The sequence below is a fragment of the Phoenix dactylifera genome, chromosome 9 (genome assembly GCF_051530095.1).
Source record: "Phoenix dactylifera cultivar Ajwa chromosome 9, Ajwa_hap1_PhDact_Kaust_v1.1, whole genome shotgun sequence".
NCBI classification, from domain to species: Eukaryota; Viridiplantae; Streptophyta; class Magnoliopsida; order Arecales; family Arecaceae; genus Phoenix; species Phoenix dactylifera.
Window position 1 is genome coordinate 27,092,603 of NC_143198.1, and position 18,457 is coordinate 27,111,059.

The 18,457-nt window shown below is 42.1% G+C and overlaps 2 pseudogenes across 3 annotated transcripts; one reads left to right on the forward strand and one right to left on the reverse strand.

Annotated features, from left to right (window-relative positions):
- Window positions 1-579: 579 nt before the first annotated feature.
- Window positions 580-12,363, reverse strand: LOC103713241 (ETHYLENE INSENSITIVE 3-like 3 protein pseudogene; annotated as a pseudogene). Of its 3 annotated transcripts, none has more exons than XR_015968945.1 (4): window positions 12,185-12,363; window positions 11,610-11,689; window positions 9,562-11,471; window positions 580-1,316 (listed from the first exon to the last, which is right to left on the reverse strand). The product of XR_015968945.1 is annotated as an ETHYLENE INSENSITIVE 3-like 3 protein pseudogene, transcript variant X1 (transcript). The 3 variants fall into 3 exon arrangements; XR_015968946.1 differs by having other exon boundaries at window positions 11,610-11,663; window positions 12,185-12,360; XR_015968947.1 differs by lacking the exon at window positions 11,610-11,689 and having other exon boundaries at window positions 12,185-12,360.
- A 1,243-nt stretch (window positions 12,364-13,606) lies between these two features.
- LOC103713259 (solanesyl-diphosphate synthase 2, chloroplastic pseudogene) lies at window positions 13,607-15,868 on the forward strand (annotated as a pseudogene).
- The last annotated feature ends 2,589 nt before the right edge of the window (window positions 15,869-18,457 follow it).

Sequence of the window (18,457 nt, forward strand, 5' to 3'; positions counted from 1 at the left end):
CAAAATTTGCCCTCAGTACCACATATGAAAAAAATAGCGAAACAGGCTTGCACCGTTACATAACACCAAAATACCTAATGTCGCATAACCGCCACTGTGGTAGTAGGCCGCCATGTACATCATAATACAACAAAAATGCCCTAGGAACACTTTCTTGGATTTTGATCGAATTTACCCTTTTTTTTTTGAATAAATCAAATTTAACAGTGGTAGCTGGACTTGGATGCTTTGGTTAGGTCATAAATTTGTGCAGCCTCAATCAGACTTGTGAAGCTACTTAAACCAAACCCTATTCCGTATCCTTCAACAAAGAGCGACTAAGAGTTGGTTAGCTTAAGTAAACTTTGGCTCGAGGGCAACAAAGGACTGGTTACAACAGGTCTAATCCCAAGGGAACTGGAGCAGTTCCAAGGAGGACAATTCAACTGAAATTTCTGTAAAGAGAGACAATGATTGACTGAGATATTAGGAACAAGATGATTTAAACCAGCACACAGAATTACATGTCCTGGCTGAAAGTCTAAGATGCTGTATATAAATTACTGTCCACAGATATCATTTACAGGTGATGTCTTGTATGAGCAATTGACAATTATATACTAATTTTGTCAGGCTGCCAACCAAACCTAACCTCACCCAAGTCCCTGATGGATAGGACGGGGGTCGGGTTAACCTGATTTAATTTTCAGCTGTACATAAATAATCAACAGTAAAGCTATAAATTCTTCAATGTCTTAACACCATTGAACTGTAGAGCAATCAAGAAATAAAACATGAAATCAGTTGCACTTAAACACATTCAAACCATGTTTCATCCAGTTGCAGTCAGATTTTGTCCAACCCATACCAATAGCATATGGGTCCAAATTAGGACCAAGACATCACCCATTGAATCAGATTGTTTCACAAGCAGTCAACTCTTTATTCTGGCTCGGCACGGGTCTGTCCAACCTTGGTGACCTGCCTTAGATGCATGGAACAGGAGGCTAGTTTGGCTAGTTGATGTAAGGAATAGAATAAAAGATATGGTTTTACCATACCAACCTGCACAACTTCCCTTTCATAGCTAGTCATCTGAGTATCATCAGTTGAGTTGGCTTGCCCACAAGTCTCAGTTGTATCCCACTAAAGTTGTTTGCATTTAGAAAACAAGCATATGTTCCTCCAGAGGTCTACAAGTTGGCTCTAGCCTTCCCACATAAGTCAAAATTGGAGACCAGACCCCAATAGGATGGATCTCCAGGGCCCACAGCAATGTGGCCAACGGGCAATGCCTCTTATCTTCATCAATCACGTTGTGCAAATACATTGCAGACCTGAAACCAAAACCAGATTATCATCATACAATCATGATCAAACAAAGTCCAGTTCCTAGGGCTCTAAAATTTTGAAGTACTTTACAAGGCTCAGGAATAATAGTAAAACCAAGTATACTCTCAGGAGATGAGAAACATTTGTCAAGTATGTTACCTCATCATGATCACATAAGGTTCATTTACCTTTTCCAACCATACCTTCATGACCTGTTACCTACCAATTAACACGTTATACAAGTGAGCTCGAATCCATCTCTTCAATCTCTTCTGGAGATATTTCACAGGTGCAGTCCCAGAGGACCACTCAGATGGTCAGACTTTCTAAATCAATTTCACAAATCACAACCAGACTGATCATCTGAAACCAGCATCTAGAGAGGAGTCGCAATGATATTGGGGTGCATAAAAACCTACTTTTTGAGTATGCCTTAGAACAACTCCTAGGTATTTAAGCATCACATAATTGAAAGATTTTTTTACTCCCCAAGGAATACATCTTCTAAATCAGTACTCAAATTTTGACAGCTTGAGCTCAGATAAAACAATGTGCTCACAATCTGCAGAACGTACTGACAGTCTGCACGACTTAGGGTAGAATTAATTTTCTTCACAAGGCCTTATTTTTACTGACAAAGACATCTTCATGGGCATCCGGAACAGGCTGCAAGTTTCTGTTTCACCAAATTTAATATCTGCAATTATCCCAGAAGAACCGTACATCTTTTAACATCCAATCCATCCCACAGTATTGACTTTTATATTCTTCCCAGAAGTGATTCTCTACCATCATTCTCCCATCAAAGACACTAGTAAGAAAGCTGTTCCCTCCAATATGGTTCAGAACAAAACAACATTCACTACCTCTAAGCAAAAGAGCAATCACAAGAGATATTTTGTTGATAAATATGTTAAAACAAGGAGTTGTAAGGCCATCTTAATTGCAGGTAAATGTGAACTTGCTGGCAACAGCCAAAAGAGCATTACTAGATTGAGTATATCAAGGAGCATTTGCAAGAGAAAATTAGAAGGAAGATCGCCAACACCACTTGGTTGCAGACTGATAGGACACTTACCTGTAACTAGCTTGCCTTAAATGAAGCAAACAAAGCATAGAACATTCTCAAGAGACCAGATACCCTCAACATTGACGAAGAGAGACAAGCTCTATTTATCCTAGAAAAACCTTACACTTTGAAGACAGACTGCCACCAACATTGACCAAATGGTTATTAAAAGGGCAACCTACTGGTTACGTGATCACTAAAAAAAAATCAAAAAATCTGCATAGGCTGTGGTTATCCTTGAGAATTATAACTTCAGGAACCAAGAACTATTTTACAAAAATGGATGGAAAAAAAAAGAGTGCATAATCTTCAGTTTTACAGTTCCTTAAGCTGCCGCTCTGAAGCCTTTTGTGTCCATCTAATAAGAAGCCAGGCCAGAAGAAGATAGACCCATTTGAATTAGTTAATTTCCTTTTCCTTCTATTTTTTTTTCCAGCATGCAAACTCAAACAACTAATCAGAATTGTTGCTTTCTTTCTTCTCTAAATCAATCTCCCAACCATTCTGAGCTACTAAAGTAATGTCTAGAGATGGTTGTGCTGTGAAGTGTGATGGTGCAATCAAGAAGCCAACTTCCTGCAACTAAAGCTTCTTAGCCAAATATGGATCTTTTTTTTTTTTTTTGCTAAAGCGGGCGATTCATACATAGCGGGTACGAATACACCCTATAGAGTCTGAATACAAAAGGTCCGGAAGTGCTCCGGGCATCTCTCTCTTCCCGGCCCATAAGGTACCTCCTGAGTGGCACGCTACATACGCAGCCACCCAGTCGGCCGCCCCATTGGCCTCCCGATACACATGCCTAGCCTGTAATGTGACACCCTCCCTCGCCATCATCTAAATGTCACGAAGTAAGGGGTGGGCACCGCCATGACTGCTCGGTCCCCTACGGATCCAGCTGATCACCGTAGCTGAGTCACCCTCGAGAAGAATCGAGCTCGCGTGGAGCACCCGCCACGCGTAGGACAGACCCATCCAGGCCGCTCGCAGCTCTGCCCCTGGAACCGAAGTGTCAAAAACCTGATAGCCCCCTGCTGCCAACACATCAGAGCCGGGGCCCCTGACAATAAATCCGGCCCCTCCCCTCCTGCCACCGTCCAAGACAGAGCCATCAAAATTGACCTTGAGGAAACTCGGGGGTGGGGGCTCCCAGGTAAAGAATACCCTATGCGGAGCTACCGAAGCAATGTGGGAGCCCCAGGTGTCCCGAGCTATCATAGGTCTATGAGCAGACTCTACATGGATAATCTCATCAGCTTGGGCACAGGCCCGCTCCATCACAAATCGCTGGGATAGCCGCCGCTCCCCAAACACCCGGGCGTTCCTGGCCAGCCATATCTGATATGCTGTACAGGACGCCCTGATAGCTGATCTCCGCATCTGGGGAACACCGGCCCACTGCCGAACTACCTCCAGGAAGATAACCCTCCCACTCCAGGTGTCCTCCAGTCAAACTCCAGACACCTCTCGCCCTCACACAGTGAAATAGTACATGATCCACCGACTCGGCCACCCCGCAATCCAGACATAAGGGAGACAGGCTCATACCACGTCTACTCAAAACTGAGCATGTCGGCAACCGCTCCCAGGCCACCTTCCAGAGGAAAAGAGCAACCCTCTGGTGTAGTCCAAACCTCCACACCCAACCACAGTCTAGGCCCGGCTGTAAACCCAGCTGAAGAACCCGGGAAACCTCGCCAATCCCAACACTGGCTCGACAGGTAGTGCTCCAAACTCTGACATCTGGGCCTGCGAATCCCGGAAGGGGGATCGCCCGTACCCGCTCCGCAAGATGCTCCCCAAACAACTGGCCCAGCCTATCGCCATCCCACACCGCCTCCCCCGGCCTGAGCAAGTCAGAAACCCGAAGTCCTGCCCCCGCCTCAACACTGATCGTCGTCGGCCATAGTCTGAAAGGAAGTGCATCCACCCATGGGTCCTCCAACACGTCGATGCTCTGTCCGTCACCGATCAGCCACCTCGTATGCGCCAGAGCCATAGGCACATACCTTCCGATCTCTCGCCACATGAAGGATCTCCTCCGAGGAGCTATCACCAGCCCCTCGGGTCCCGCTCGGCCATACCTGGCAATCATGACCTGGCTCCAATGACCGTGCGGCTCCAAGATAAACTGTACCGCCCTCCGTGCCAAAAGAGCCTCGCATCGTACTAATAGTGACTGCACTCCCAGCCCACCCTCACGCAGTGGCTGGCACACTCTCTCCCAAGCTAGCAGGTGTATCCCGTGCCCCCCCATAGGAGCCCCAAAGAAAACTCCGCATAAGCCGCTCTATCCTCTCCAACACGGTCTTCGGCACCGCTGTGTGTGCCATCAGATAAATAGGCATAGAGCATAGAACTGACCTAATCAATGTCAATCTCCCCATCATAGAAAGCGACGATGCCCGCCACCCCTCTAGTCTGCTCCGCACCCTCTCCAATAAGATAGAGCACTCTGCCACCCGTAGTCTCCTCCCTGTGATGGGGACCCCTAGGTAGACCAGGGTCCCTATCTGCTCCTGCATCCCTAGAATCATCCTGATCTCCCGTCGCACCTTCCCCTCAGTGCTGGGATTGAAGAAGATAGCGGACTTTTGTAAATTGACCCTCTGTCCGGACATGGCACAATACTCTGTCAGCACTCCCTGAAGGGCTCTGGCATCCGGCGCCCCCGCTCTAGCGAGTAAAAGGCAGTCGTCTGCGAATAACAAATGAGAAATAGGTCGGGCACCCGGGGCTGGACTATAAGGTACCAGCTCCCGGTTCCCACAAGCAGCATGCAAAGCACGAGAAAGCACATCAGAGCAAATGATAAATAAGAACGGGGATAGAGGACATCCCTGGCGAAGACCCATAGTGGCACGGAAGAAGGGCGATGGCGTGCCATTGATCAAAATGGAGAAGCTAGGCCCCTGCACGCATCCTAGGATCCAGTCAATCCACGTCTGGTGGAAACCAAAGCTCTGTAATGCCCGTCGTAGAAAGTCCCACCGGATCCGGTCATAGGCTCGCTTCATATCTAGTTTCACTGCCATCAAACATCGTCTCCTCGGAGCTCGCTGCAGATCCTCCATCATCTCCTGAGCAAGCAAAATGCTATCCGAAATACTCCTCCCCCCACAAAGGCTCCCTGCTCCTGACTGATGATCGTAGGCATCAAATGCTTCATTCTCCCCACCATGATTCTCGCCACCACCTTGTACAAGGTAGTGCACAAACTAATCGGTCTGTAGTGACTCGGCTCCGAAGCGTCCAGACGCTTCGGTATCAATGTGATGAATGTAGCCTTCCAATCATCTGCCATCCTCGCTCGGCTGAAGTAAAGCTGCACTGCCTCCACCACTGCCCTCCGAATAATGCACCAATATCTGCGAAAGAAGAAGGGTGGAAAGCCATCCGGCCCGGGGGCCTTATCCTCTGCAAGACTCCAAACCGCCTCCTGCACCTCTATCTCTGCCACTGGCCGAACCAATGCTGCATTCTCTGCCTCCCCTACTGTAGTCTCCGACTGGGGGAGCAACCCCGTCTCATATACACCACCATCATCCGTCCACCTGGACCTGAAAAACTCGAATAGTGCATGTCTAACTGCCGAATCCTCCTCCACTCGGTGGCCCACCCCAACCTTCAAGGATCGGATCATATTTCTCTGCCTTCTGATCACTGTCGATCGGTGGAAAAAGGTGGTATTCCGGTCGCCGTCCTTGACCCACTGGATTCTAGATTTCTGTCTCCAAAAAATCTCCTGCTGGCGCAACAAGGAATGGTGGGAGGCTAGTGATCGCCGCAGGTCCGCCATATCGGCCTCCGTAAGCTCCTCTCCTTGGTCCTCCCGCCCCTGGGCATCCAGTATCACTGCCTCCACCTCCTCTATCCTCCGAAAAACATTGCCGACGACCTCTCGGTTCCATCGACGAAGACACCGTTTGGTGAGCTCCAACCTGCGAGACACCCTCTGCATAGCATCACCCCGAACTGACGCACTCCACGCCTCCCTGACTACATCCCAAGACTGGGGATATGACAACCACAGCTTCTCGAAGCGAAAGGGGCTATGGTGGACGGATCCCGAAACTGTAGATATCAAGAGAGGGCAGTGATCAGAAGCAATCCGAGCTAGATGACTGACCTGGTATGCTGGGAATCGCTGGATCCAGTCCGCTGATGCAATGGCCCTATCAATCCGCTCCCACACTCTAGCTTGCCCAAGTTGATTGTTGCACCAAGTGAAACGGGGTCCAGAAAAACCAAGGTCCACCAGCCTATTTCTCCCCATAAACTCCCGAAACTCCCTCCTATCCACCGAGTCAGAATAGGCTCTACCTCCTCTTTTCTCATCTGGGCATAAGATACAGTTAAAATCACCTACTACCATAGTCGGAACCCCCTGGGACAGCAGACTCGTCAGCTCCCCCCAGAGTATTCTTCTTGCCCGGTAATCGGTACTAGCATAAACCCCACATAGCACCCACGGGGGTTCGTTTGGTTCCGAGATGACCATCACCACCTGCTGAGAGCAATTGCAAAATACATCCACAGAAGCCATACCTCGCTTCCACAACAACAAGATGCCTCCCGATAGACCCCGAGACTCCACTGCAAAGGTTTCCCAATCACCGGCCAACCGCCGCTGCACACGACGTAAACCATCTCCGGACACCCGTGTTTCACAGAGAAGGCAAATTTCGGGACTATGAAGCTGAACTAACCTTTTGAATGAGGAGGAAAAGGATGGTTTGGCCGCCCCCCTACAATTCCATGCTAGCACCTTCATTTAATATGGATCTTTTAAATCACCACTCCAATGACCATAGCCAGGATTCACCATAAATTTGTAATCACAGTGTGTCAAACATTAAATAGAAGTATTTGCTTCATTCTATCTATACATCTTCAAGGACATTCTAAATGCGCTGCAAGTTCCCCCTTAACCAAGTCTAATATGTGAAATATATTTTTTGAAAAAAGTATGCAGCTCAAAATTCCGATCCATCAAATTATTGTCTATCATGTTTCTCCCATCAAACACTCTCCATTAACATGGTTAGAGAAATAACTCAATAGACTTCAATACCTCTTTAATCATCTTTACTAAGCTTACAGTTAAGCAACATATCTGGATAAGAAAACAAGAACTTGAACAAGCACCAAACAAAACAGCCTATCACCATGAGCTGAAGGATGCTAATAGCTATTTTAAAACTAATAAGAGAGGCTAATTTGGCTACTGTCACATGTGAACTTGGGACAACAGCGAAGAGAATATTTAATTCATCAGCTTGCGTATCTCAAGGAACTGGGAAGAACTTCATTACAAGTGGTAAATGAATGAGACTAAAATTTGGGCTTGGCTTGACAACTAGGGAGGTGCTGCGATGATTAAGATTGTGTACTAGGTACTCGTACAGGTCTGACAGGAGTCCCTGTGAAAGAAGTAATTCGACCGCTTGAGAAAAATCATTAAAGCTAGGGGTTGGGTGGATAGGTAGTTTGGGCATTACCAGCTCAGCCTGCCATACAAGCATCGTCTAATCAAAAGGTAGTCATGGTTTGGGGTACCCCGTCCAAGGTCCCGGACACACATTGCTTGCAATTAAAATAACTAAAATCATAGCCATCGATGATTATCCCAACCACAGAGTGTCACCTTCATGAAGCCTAGCTCCCCATGCACCAATTTATGCCTTAGGGCAAGTGAGTAGCTCTCAACCAGTTGTCATCTACTTATCCACTTTTGCGCCACCAACTAGAGGCTACCGTTCAACTAACAAACCACCCTCCAATAGGCTGTTGACAGTTTTTTGACAACCCAAATTCTCCCAAAGTCTCTCTTTCTTTCCCTACTTTTTTCCTTTTTCTTCCTCCTCTCTTCTCATGTATTCTATTTCTTGCTCTTCTCATTGAAACATCCTTCCTTTTTTTCCTCTTTTTCTTCCTCTTTCCTTGTAATCTTTCTCAACTCCATTTTTGTCTATTTTGTTTGTTCTCTGTTCTTTCATTTGTTCTATATTCTCCTCACTAGTATTCATTTCTTTTCGCAATGCAATATGGGGTTTCAAACAAGATTTCTAACCTTTATAATTTAGAATTGTCAAATTTGAATTTGTTATGACTTAACTTTAGCAATTTGCTTTTGCTATCACCTACAAACTTATATTTGGCTTGGTCAATCAATATATGATGAAATCATGTTACGGTTTTAATCAATTTTAACTCTTCATATGTATGATCTGAAAAATAAAATAGATATATGTATTTTTTAGTTCTTTGTGTATTTTTTTCCCTCGTCAAATGTATTGCCTTAGTCACTTGGCATTCCACTATAGGCACCTAGGCAATTAGGGCCTTTGCTGACTAGAGACTGCCTGGTCACCCTGACAACCTTGACTTATTGTAGTTCTCCCTTGTCTCCTGGATATTTGACACCAATCAAAGCTTTATTTTGCAAGATTAGCAATGTTGTAAGAGTAGAAAAACATTTATTTTTATGAAATCAGTATCATCTTAAGCAATAGACAACTTGATGACACTAACTCATCTAGCTAATGGTTTTAATAAGAAAAGTTGTAGTGAAATTGGATGCAACTGTCATTTGTAATGATCGGTAAATAACAATTTGTAATGCTGACCTCAATGGTTGAGACAAAGCTCAATCATCATGACAAATTAGTAGGGAGCTAAACTGACACATCCATTTTGGAGTTTAATTAGTTCCATTAATCAGAATGCTATGTCCCAGTGTCTAATCATTCCAGTACTTCATTCAGAAAAAATAAAAATCTAAGATCAAAAGGATAATTAAAAAATAATGTATTCCTAACTATGACTCCGCCGAAGTATAGCATGGTAGTACCATTATATGGATTCTTTATGATTTGTTTTATGCAAAGGAGGGTGAAGAAGAAGAAGAAGAAGCCTTTAATAGCTACTCATGTCACAAGATAGTTAATACCATAATTCTTGAAACAATCATTCTTTCTCTTCCTCAATATAATTATGACTTGGTGGTTGAATTACACCATGCCAATATGAATGGGGAGTTGGATAAAGCAACTAAGAGAAAGGCGTTTAACACCTTTTCCTACAATACAAAACAGATTACAAGAGAGAGAATAAAAGGACCAAAGTAACTAAGAATGTGAGCATTAAGAACAAATGACATAATAAAATCTTTTACTCACTTATGTTCCCAAGTACTCCATTATATCATCGTCTCGCAGAAGCTCATCAATGTCAAAAATTGGACTGTTGATCCCAATGTAATCTGATGGCAGTCCATCAAAAGAATTGCCAACAAACTTATCAGGCTCACTGTAGAAGGGTTCATCTACAAATGTATGCATTCCTCCAGCAGCTGCATCTGAATTTCTGTTTAGTGCCTGGCCATCGACATTACTGTTAATAGGAACTCCAGTAGTCTCAGGTCTTACTTGATGATCGGTGAATTGATGTTTATCCCGAGAAACCACATATTCCATTGATGAGGAGAAAAATTGGAAATTGGTTCCTGACCCAAAATTGGTCCCAAATTGTAACTCAGTATGCTCTACACCCGGATATGGTAAGGGCTGGTCATCAACATGCACGCTTTGTGCAGTGACATTAACAGAAGGGATGACTCCTAAATTGTTAATTCCAAGTTCAGGGAGAAGGTACTGGTTTCTAGGATCATCATACTGTTTTGAAGCTGGATTTGTGCAATCCTCTTGGTTAAGATTTGGCATATGATGACCAGTAATAGGCAAGTCTGTGCAATTCATATCCGGAATAGCATTTATTGATTCCTCTGGTAGGTGTTCATTCAGAGTCATTGTTGCTCGCTGATCAACAATTGCTGAACTTACTCGAGGCCTTTTTCTCTTTGGTTGCTCACCTACTTGCTCCATACCTTGAACAGGTCGGTTGCCATTTTCAACTGGGCAATTTTCCCTTTCCGATGATGTGGTATTATCTCCACAAGTTTGAGAATTCACTTGCAGATTTCTCCCATCATCCTTAGATGATACAGAGCCACGGGCATTTTCAAAACCATCAACATCATATTCGTTACTACTGCTATTTGAATCCTCCCTTCTCTCCCCACAACCACTATGATGAGTTACAACAGACATTCCATTGTCACTGCTGAGCTGATGAACAATCATTTCCTCTCTATTTAACACTCCTAACCAAATAGAGCTCTCTTTGCCACTCATCTTATCCTGCAAGCACTTTGATTTCCGGACATGATTTTTGATTTTTCCGATGTTTGGGGACATGTGTTTAATCACGCCAGTCAGTACTCCAACCTTCCACACCTTCTTTAGATCATGAGGTTTCTTATAAGGGGGGGCTTGACCTTTTGGTAATGCCAAATCAACCCACCAGTCCTCATTTCCTGAAGGCCACCAAGGGGGTGGAACACCCTTCTCTAATGGGTATTTACGTTGTGGTGGGTTGCAATGTTGAATCAATGATGACAGAAGTGATCCCAAAGTAGCATCTTGAAGATCCATAAGGCTGTGCTGATTTTTGCTTCCCTTATTGTGTGCACTCTGGGCTGCAAAATTCTCTGCCTCATACTTTGCTATAGCCGCAGGTCCATTCTTATCAAACTTCACCTTCTCCTTCCACCATGCCCTTATGTTATCTGAAGCACCACTTACCGGCTTTCCCTTTTCAGGTATTATGCCATAGACAAATCCACGAGCATTACACACCTCCATTAACTTCAACATGTACTTAAGTATCCCATCTTGCGCTCTGGACATCTTTTTCCTACGGGCCTGCTCAGAAGCCTGCTTGGGCTTAAGCTTTTCAGAAGAAGCCTGTTGAGCAGCAAGCTTTTTCCGCTCCTTGATTCTCTTAAGCTTGACTGTGTCCTTCCACATCCGTTTTGCCAAGTCCTCTGGTTCAATTTCTTCATCACTAACATCATTCTCTGTAAGATTTTCACATCTTACATCATCAACTTCGAAATCTGAACCGTCATTCAACTCCTGAGAAAGCACTGCAAGGTGATCCATCTTATCGGGTGTTAACCCTGATTGATTTTTCTGTGCTTCAGTCAGAAAACTTTCTCCTCAGTGATCATCTCAGATAGTTTCAAGTTCTACGCAAAAGTTGCAGGATATAAAGAAAACTAAGTTAGTTCGCACAAACCTTTCTGTTCCAGTACATATATTACCTAAATATCCAAGATCATCTATGTCTCAGAAAGTTATCATAATTATTTGAGAGCTTAACCAACCTGCTCGGTGCCAAGTCACAAACACATGTTGTACTTTTCCATACAAACAAAACGCTGGAGAAGATAGAAAAAAAAATCACCTACAAGAGAATTTTAATACTGTTATGAAGGATCGCGTTAACAAAAGCATCCCTTCCATCTATTTAACACTTTAAAACACCTCCGTCTATAATCTACCACCAATTTTACCAAACTCAATTTCAAGATTTCCCGTTCCTTGACATCCAAAAATATCAGCCAACTCCTACATGATTCTCAAACAGAAACAATAACGGATTAATCTACAACACGCAAAACCAATCGAATCAACGAATAGAAACACATAAACAGGAGCAAACATAAACGATATTTCGTCCAAAAAAAAAACACTTTCGACTTCCATCAACCTTCCAGACGACCCAATCCTATTCTCCATCACCCGTCTATGAAAACCCACTTCCATTTCTAAACGATGGAATTCGAATCGATAAGCACTCCGATAACTATCTTTTTTTTCCCATGAAAACCGAATCAGAGATGGAAATATCTTTATCCAAATCTTAAACAATTAAGAAAGAAAAGGATCGAATCTGTACCGAATCGGAGCTCGAATCGACCACTCCAGAATCTATAGGACATGGAAACCCCGCTGGGTCTGTTAAAAGATCATGGTTTTTTCTCTGTTTTGGGGAAGAGAGGATGGAGAAGTCGAGGGAGAAGAGAAAGAAGCCAGCGGGGATTTATGCTAAACAAACTTTATATTTCTTTAGTCAGCAGAAACAAACTTTTTTATAGTTCTTTATATAGTTGAAGCTGCGATGTTGAAAGCGCGACTAACTTTATATTTCTTTAGTCAACAGAAACAAACTTTTTTATATTTCTTTATCCGGTGAAAGTGTTCACGTTCAATGGACCAAAATTATGCAATCAATCTTTATTTTTTTTTTTTAATTTTAGTAATATGCATGGATGGACATCCGTTTCTTCAGGGGCAGCGTATCGCATTGGTATGACGAAATTGCACGTGCGATGCATATGATGTCCATGATGCCACTTTTTTTTTTTTTTTTCTTTTGAGGGGCATAACCCCACCTGCCTAGCAGTCCTTATTGGACTCCCGTTACATAAGGACATATTCGATGCGGGTCGCAAGTTTCTGCATGCCTTTCCCAATTCGTGGAAAACTCCACTGAGCCATCCACGTGTGAGTACGTCACCCCAGCGCCACCTCAGTATCAATGAAAGGAAAGTATATCCACATAGAGCCATTTAGGCGTGGGGCATGTGGTCCCCTGATTTAATCGATGCCCGCGCATTTCGAACCCAGACAACTCAGATGGAGTCCAAACCCCCTTACCACCAGGCTACCACCTTGGTGGTTGATGCCACCTTCTGAGTTAGTGCGGAATGCACAGAATTGTGCCTCTTTCATCCTTGACACGTGAGGTGCACATGAGAAGTAGTATTCTGTGTCTCCTCCTCTACTACCCTCTTCTTAGATTTTTTGCACGAACATCCTTCACAAAATTCAAATTTACATGGATATTATCTTAAAATTTATATTTATTTCTATATTTTCATAAAATATGCAATAGGTTAAAGATGGTCAGATATAGTCATACCAGGTTATGTATTCATGGGTTAAGGGTATCTTAAAGCCCTATATAGAATGCTAGGGTTGGCTCTAAATAGGTTAACTAATGCTTGTGATGGGCCAATTTAGGTTGGGGAGTGGATTGAGTAGGGTATGAATTGGACTGGGTTTTCCTTGATTATTTCGGATTAGGTTGTTGGGCTATCTATAGAGTGGTTGGGGTCCTAGGTGTATCTTTTAGTCTGAAAGCAAGAACATCTGTTCTAAGAAAGCCTTATTGACCCATAAAAGAAATTATGGGCATCTGGGGTTGTCTACAGTAATAATGGCCAATTAATCCTTCCATCATGTGAAAGACAAGTACGCGAATTTATTGGATAACAAGTCTTGGCATAATATTTCTATTATCAAGTCTAACTCAGGTATGGTCCTAATTGAAGAAAATATCAAGGTTCTTTTAGGGAATGCTGAGGGTTCATGTATTGAAAATCAAGTGTCGTTCTTGAACCGTTATTGAGATTCAGTTGTTATAATGGAATTGAGTAAAATTTTCTTCCTCTCTTACAAACTTCTATGTGTGCAACTTCATTTGTTTTTTGGTAATGCAGCTTTTTAGGTGCCTTGTTCAAGACCAATGTGAGATGTTGGATTTTTAGTCGGTAGTGGAAATCCCCTGTTTATTCTTTCAAATATGAGTTTGTATTACATGAAACATAACTGTCACACTAAACTCAACTTTCATTGGTTTGGAGAACTTCACATACCAGATTAAGACACTGTTGTACAAATCCTTCGCATGTTTGTCTGATTGCTAGATTGCTCAATGTGCATGCGTGCTCATAGTCATATAATGAAATCTCTTGTTGCACTTGCTGTCACTTATCCTCTCTGTTTTTGCATGGGCATATTCATGCCATGAAGCTAGTACCTGCCTCATGCTTTACTAATCACTCCCTAGTTTAAAAGCAATTACAAAGTTCACGCCTTCTGGGCTAACTCTTTCTGATGTTTGCTGATCTGAGATGAACTTTTGTGCTTGCTTGTGCAACATCTGAATACAGATTTCTGCACATTTACATGTGCAAACCGGTCTTCTTATATTTATTTCAATAATAAGAACTTTGTGCTTTTTGTATAGCCTTGATCTTACATGTGGGCATGTATCTTTGTATTAGTATTATTCTTGTGTTCTATAATCTTCTTATATGTCGATCTTTATCCATATTTATGATCAATCGTAACGATAAGGGATTTTACTATGTACACTCTTACCCTATTCATATCTGGTGCATTTGAGTAGGTCCTTTTCTCTTTAGTGTTGAAACAGCACTATTGCATAAGATATTGTGAATCATTTAGGAATGCAAACTGTACAGTCAAACAGATATCTCTAACTAGGTGTATTTTATGTTCTTAGTAAAACAAATAGTTTCGTTTAGTTCATCTGGTTATACATTGTATTGCTTGAGGTTCACAAAAAGTCAAAAGCAACAAATTGTTAATTGATTTTACGGGAGGTTTACATGTTAATTGGATAAAGCAACAAATTGGATTGCTTTATACTTTGACAACTGTGTTGGACTTTAGGCACTGCAGTCATCACTGTCAAAAGAGCTAGAAGAATATTTTGGAAATAGAATTTGGAATTGTTCAGTTTCTTAGATTATGTAAAGAAAATTCATTGCTTGAGCTAATAGACCATCTTTTCAGGGAAGGAAACGATTCATCAACTGTATGGGACAAGGGCAGCAGTACTAGCAGGAGACTTCATGTTTGCACAATCTTCTTGATACCTTGCAGATATTGAAAACATTGAAGGCAGAAAAACCTCCTCTCTTCTTCCCAAATCCTCAATTATATGGTTTGTTTCTCACATAACAATAGTGTCACAGGTTATCAAGGATTTTGCTAGTGGTGAAATAAAGCAAGATTCAAGGCTTTTCAACTGTGACCTTATGCTGGAAGAGTATTTTCTTGAGCGCTACCACAAGACCGCATCTTTAATTGCAGCAAGCACAAAGGCTGCTGCCATTTTTAGTGGTGTCAGCAGCAGCATCTGTGAACAGAAGTATGAATATGGAAAGAATCTATCGTTCCAAGTTGCTCATGACATTCTCGACTTCACGCAATCAGCAGAGCAGCTTGACAAGCCAGCTGGTAAAAACCTGGCGAAAGTAAACCCGGCTGCTCCTGTGATTTTTGCAATAGCAGGAGACGACCCTCTGATCCGGGACATTAGGATGATGGTGAGGGATGGTATGGTCTTCGAGGTCAAGCATGTATTCAGAGAGGCCAACGGGGCGGCTGACTGGGTGGCTGCCTATACGGCTCATCACTCAGGATACGCCCTGCGGTCAGGAGAGGGGGAGCTGTCACTAGCACTCCGCGAGCTAGTATTTTTTGATTTTTTTGGATATATTTGTACGCGCATTATATGAAGAACCCGTCAAAGCAGAAAAAAGAAAAGCCAAAGTTATGAGAGATCATCAATTCCGAGTTCGGCATAGATGGTTCATTAGACACTGCAATGCAATTGGTTAATGAGTGTGGAGGGATCAAGAGAGCTCAAGATCTAGCTAAAAAAAAGGGCGACTTGGCAATCCAAAATCTTCAGTGCCTCCCTCAGTGTGAGTTCAGTTCTTCACTTGAGGGGATGGTGAAATATAATCTTGAAAGGGTTGGGTAGAATTGTGTTGTTGGTTGAAGTAGAGCCGCCCATTTGACTCCATTGGGAAAGAAAAGGTTGCAATGATAAAGCAACACATTAGATCCATAGTGCTGAAAATTGATTTAATCATTGATTTAGGCTATACTGCTTATACATGCGAGGTGTTTGATCACTGGTTCAAAACCTACTGTACACAGCCTGGACATTTAGTGTGCTAAAATGTAATAATTTCTTTTATATGAATAAAAGTTGTTCATTTCATATCTTTTTAGCCTATGTTTAGGTGTCTGTTGTATGAGTATTTACATCATATCCAGATTGACGATTATGATCCATCAAAAGGCTAATATACCCATAGTGCAAATTGAAACATCAACAACAAGGATATAAAGCGATACACGAAGGGTGCAGACCGATGCATCAGGAACATGCCAAGTAATTAATGTATAGACTGAAGGGGTGAGAGCTATTGGCCTAAAATGAGATGATTAATGGAGTGAAATCTAAGAATGGTGGGCCACTAAGGACATGTGAGGGATAGATGCACTATTCAAAAAATGAGAAGAGTGGTAGCACTGCCTACCATGCATGACAATCACGGGTCATGTGGCACATGTTGGCCCTGAGATTTATCAAATCCAAGTAGTTGTACCTATCTTTCCACTATTCATAATATGAGTGGTGGGGTAACATACTTATCATGTATGACAATAGTATGCTGTGCGACATATAATAGTAAAAACAAGTATCCAAGATGAGTAGTGGCATCTATCTAACCAGTTAAGAGAAGCCACTTACAAGAACCAAATTGTAACCATGGAGAAATTTTTTCGTCAAACGGTGGAACCAATTTATGTTTATTTTTAAGTTATCGTTGCTTTCATCTTTAAATTTCTTGTTTTTAGTTTTCTAGTAGAACTTTAATTTATCGATAAGAATGACATGCAGTAGAGTACTTCGATCATAATCCGGCCACACCCTTTCTTTTCTTCTTCCGAACAACTAGTATGATAGTACCGAATTCTTTAAAGATCAAGGTACCTGGATCCACATTACTCTTATTATCATCTTTTCATTATCCTATTTTCAGTTAATTCAATGCCGATAGTATGCCCGTGTATCTACTCAACCTACGAGACTTGTTACCCTTCTTCCTATCATTTTGGTGAGAGAAAAAAACCTCAACAAACTTTCTGGCACATTCGTCTCTCTCCCAACGATCTAAAATAGAGGAGGCAAATGAGTTTTTTGTTATACCTAGTGGAAGTTGTTGAGAGAACAAATATTTTTGGCATGTCCGGTGAGACTTGTCGAGGAAACATACCTTTGGCACATCCGGTGGAACTTATTGAGCAAACGGTGAGTGATGTGAAAGTGTTACAAGGTTGATAGCTGTCACGTCAGGGAAGAAGTACTCCATGGTAAACGTATCCATCTTTTCAAGTATCCTTTTGATCAATGAACTGTTGATCGTTGATGATTGTGTATTTTGTGATACAAAGTAAGATCTGATAGTATTGAATTGAAAATGCCAGGAAGCCTGCTACTATGAATTGTTCATGTTTCGTCAGCTTTCCATTTTCTGGATCCCTAGACACCTTTGTCATTGCAAAATTCCTGCCAGTTTTCATTGAATCAACTTGCGGATCCGAAAAATATCGCTGCCTTGGACATGACACATTTACTTAACATTGCATGGTTCTGCACCTTGAGAAAGCAAACACAATTCATAGTTTCATTTAAAAATAAAATAAAATAAATAGTATTAGACAATATTCTGTGCTCATGTAGATTTTTCTACTTACAATTTAGAAGGTGTTTCTATCCATTTCATGATCCATACAGACGTTATTAAGTTGTAGGAGTTTCTGTAAACAAACTCACATGGATAGTTTATCAGGGGAGTGAATCTTAAAATCTAGATTTCTCTCTCAAACTTGTGAATGTTTCGGGAGTTCGTGGGTTGAAACAGTCATTGGCTTGCACCTACTGTAGTCCAAATATGATGCTGGGTGGATGTAATGCATGTAGCTTACCCTTCGTTTGGGAGTTTTAGGAAGAAAATAAAAGAAAGAAAAACTTTAATGAGGGAAAAGAAAAGAAAGGAATAGAATAGGCTTTCCTCTCCTTTTGTTTGGAAGTTTTAAGAGGGAAGAGAAAGCACTTTCCTTCCTCTTATTTGGAAGTTTGGAGAGAAAAAAAAGCATACATTTTTAACACTTTTACTAAAATACCCTTATTATAAAAGGGGCATTCTTATGAGTAGAGGTGCAAGTGATCGGGTCGGACCAGGTCATGAGTGACCAGATCAGTTGAAAGTGCAACTGTGGAGATAGAGCTCCGTAGAGATGCAGTAGATGGGTATATAGAGATGGAGATGACATATGAAAGGTTAAAACAAAAGATACCCTAGGATATATATGTCCTTTTAATTTGGTACTTCTTTAATTTAAAGGTAAAATAGGTATTATAAAAAAATTATTAAGTTTCAATTTCTTTCTCTCTAAATCCTTCTACTTATGGGAGAAAAGAAATGAGAGAATTGGAGCCTAAAATTTTTCCTCTTATTTCCTTCTTTTCTTTTTCTTTCTCTCCACTAAAAAACTC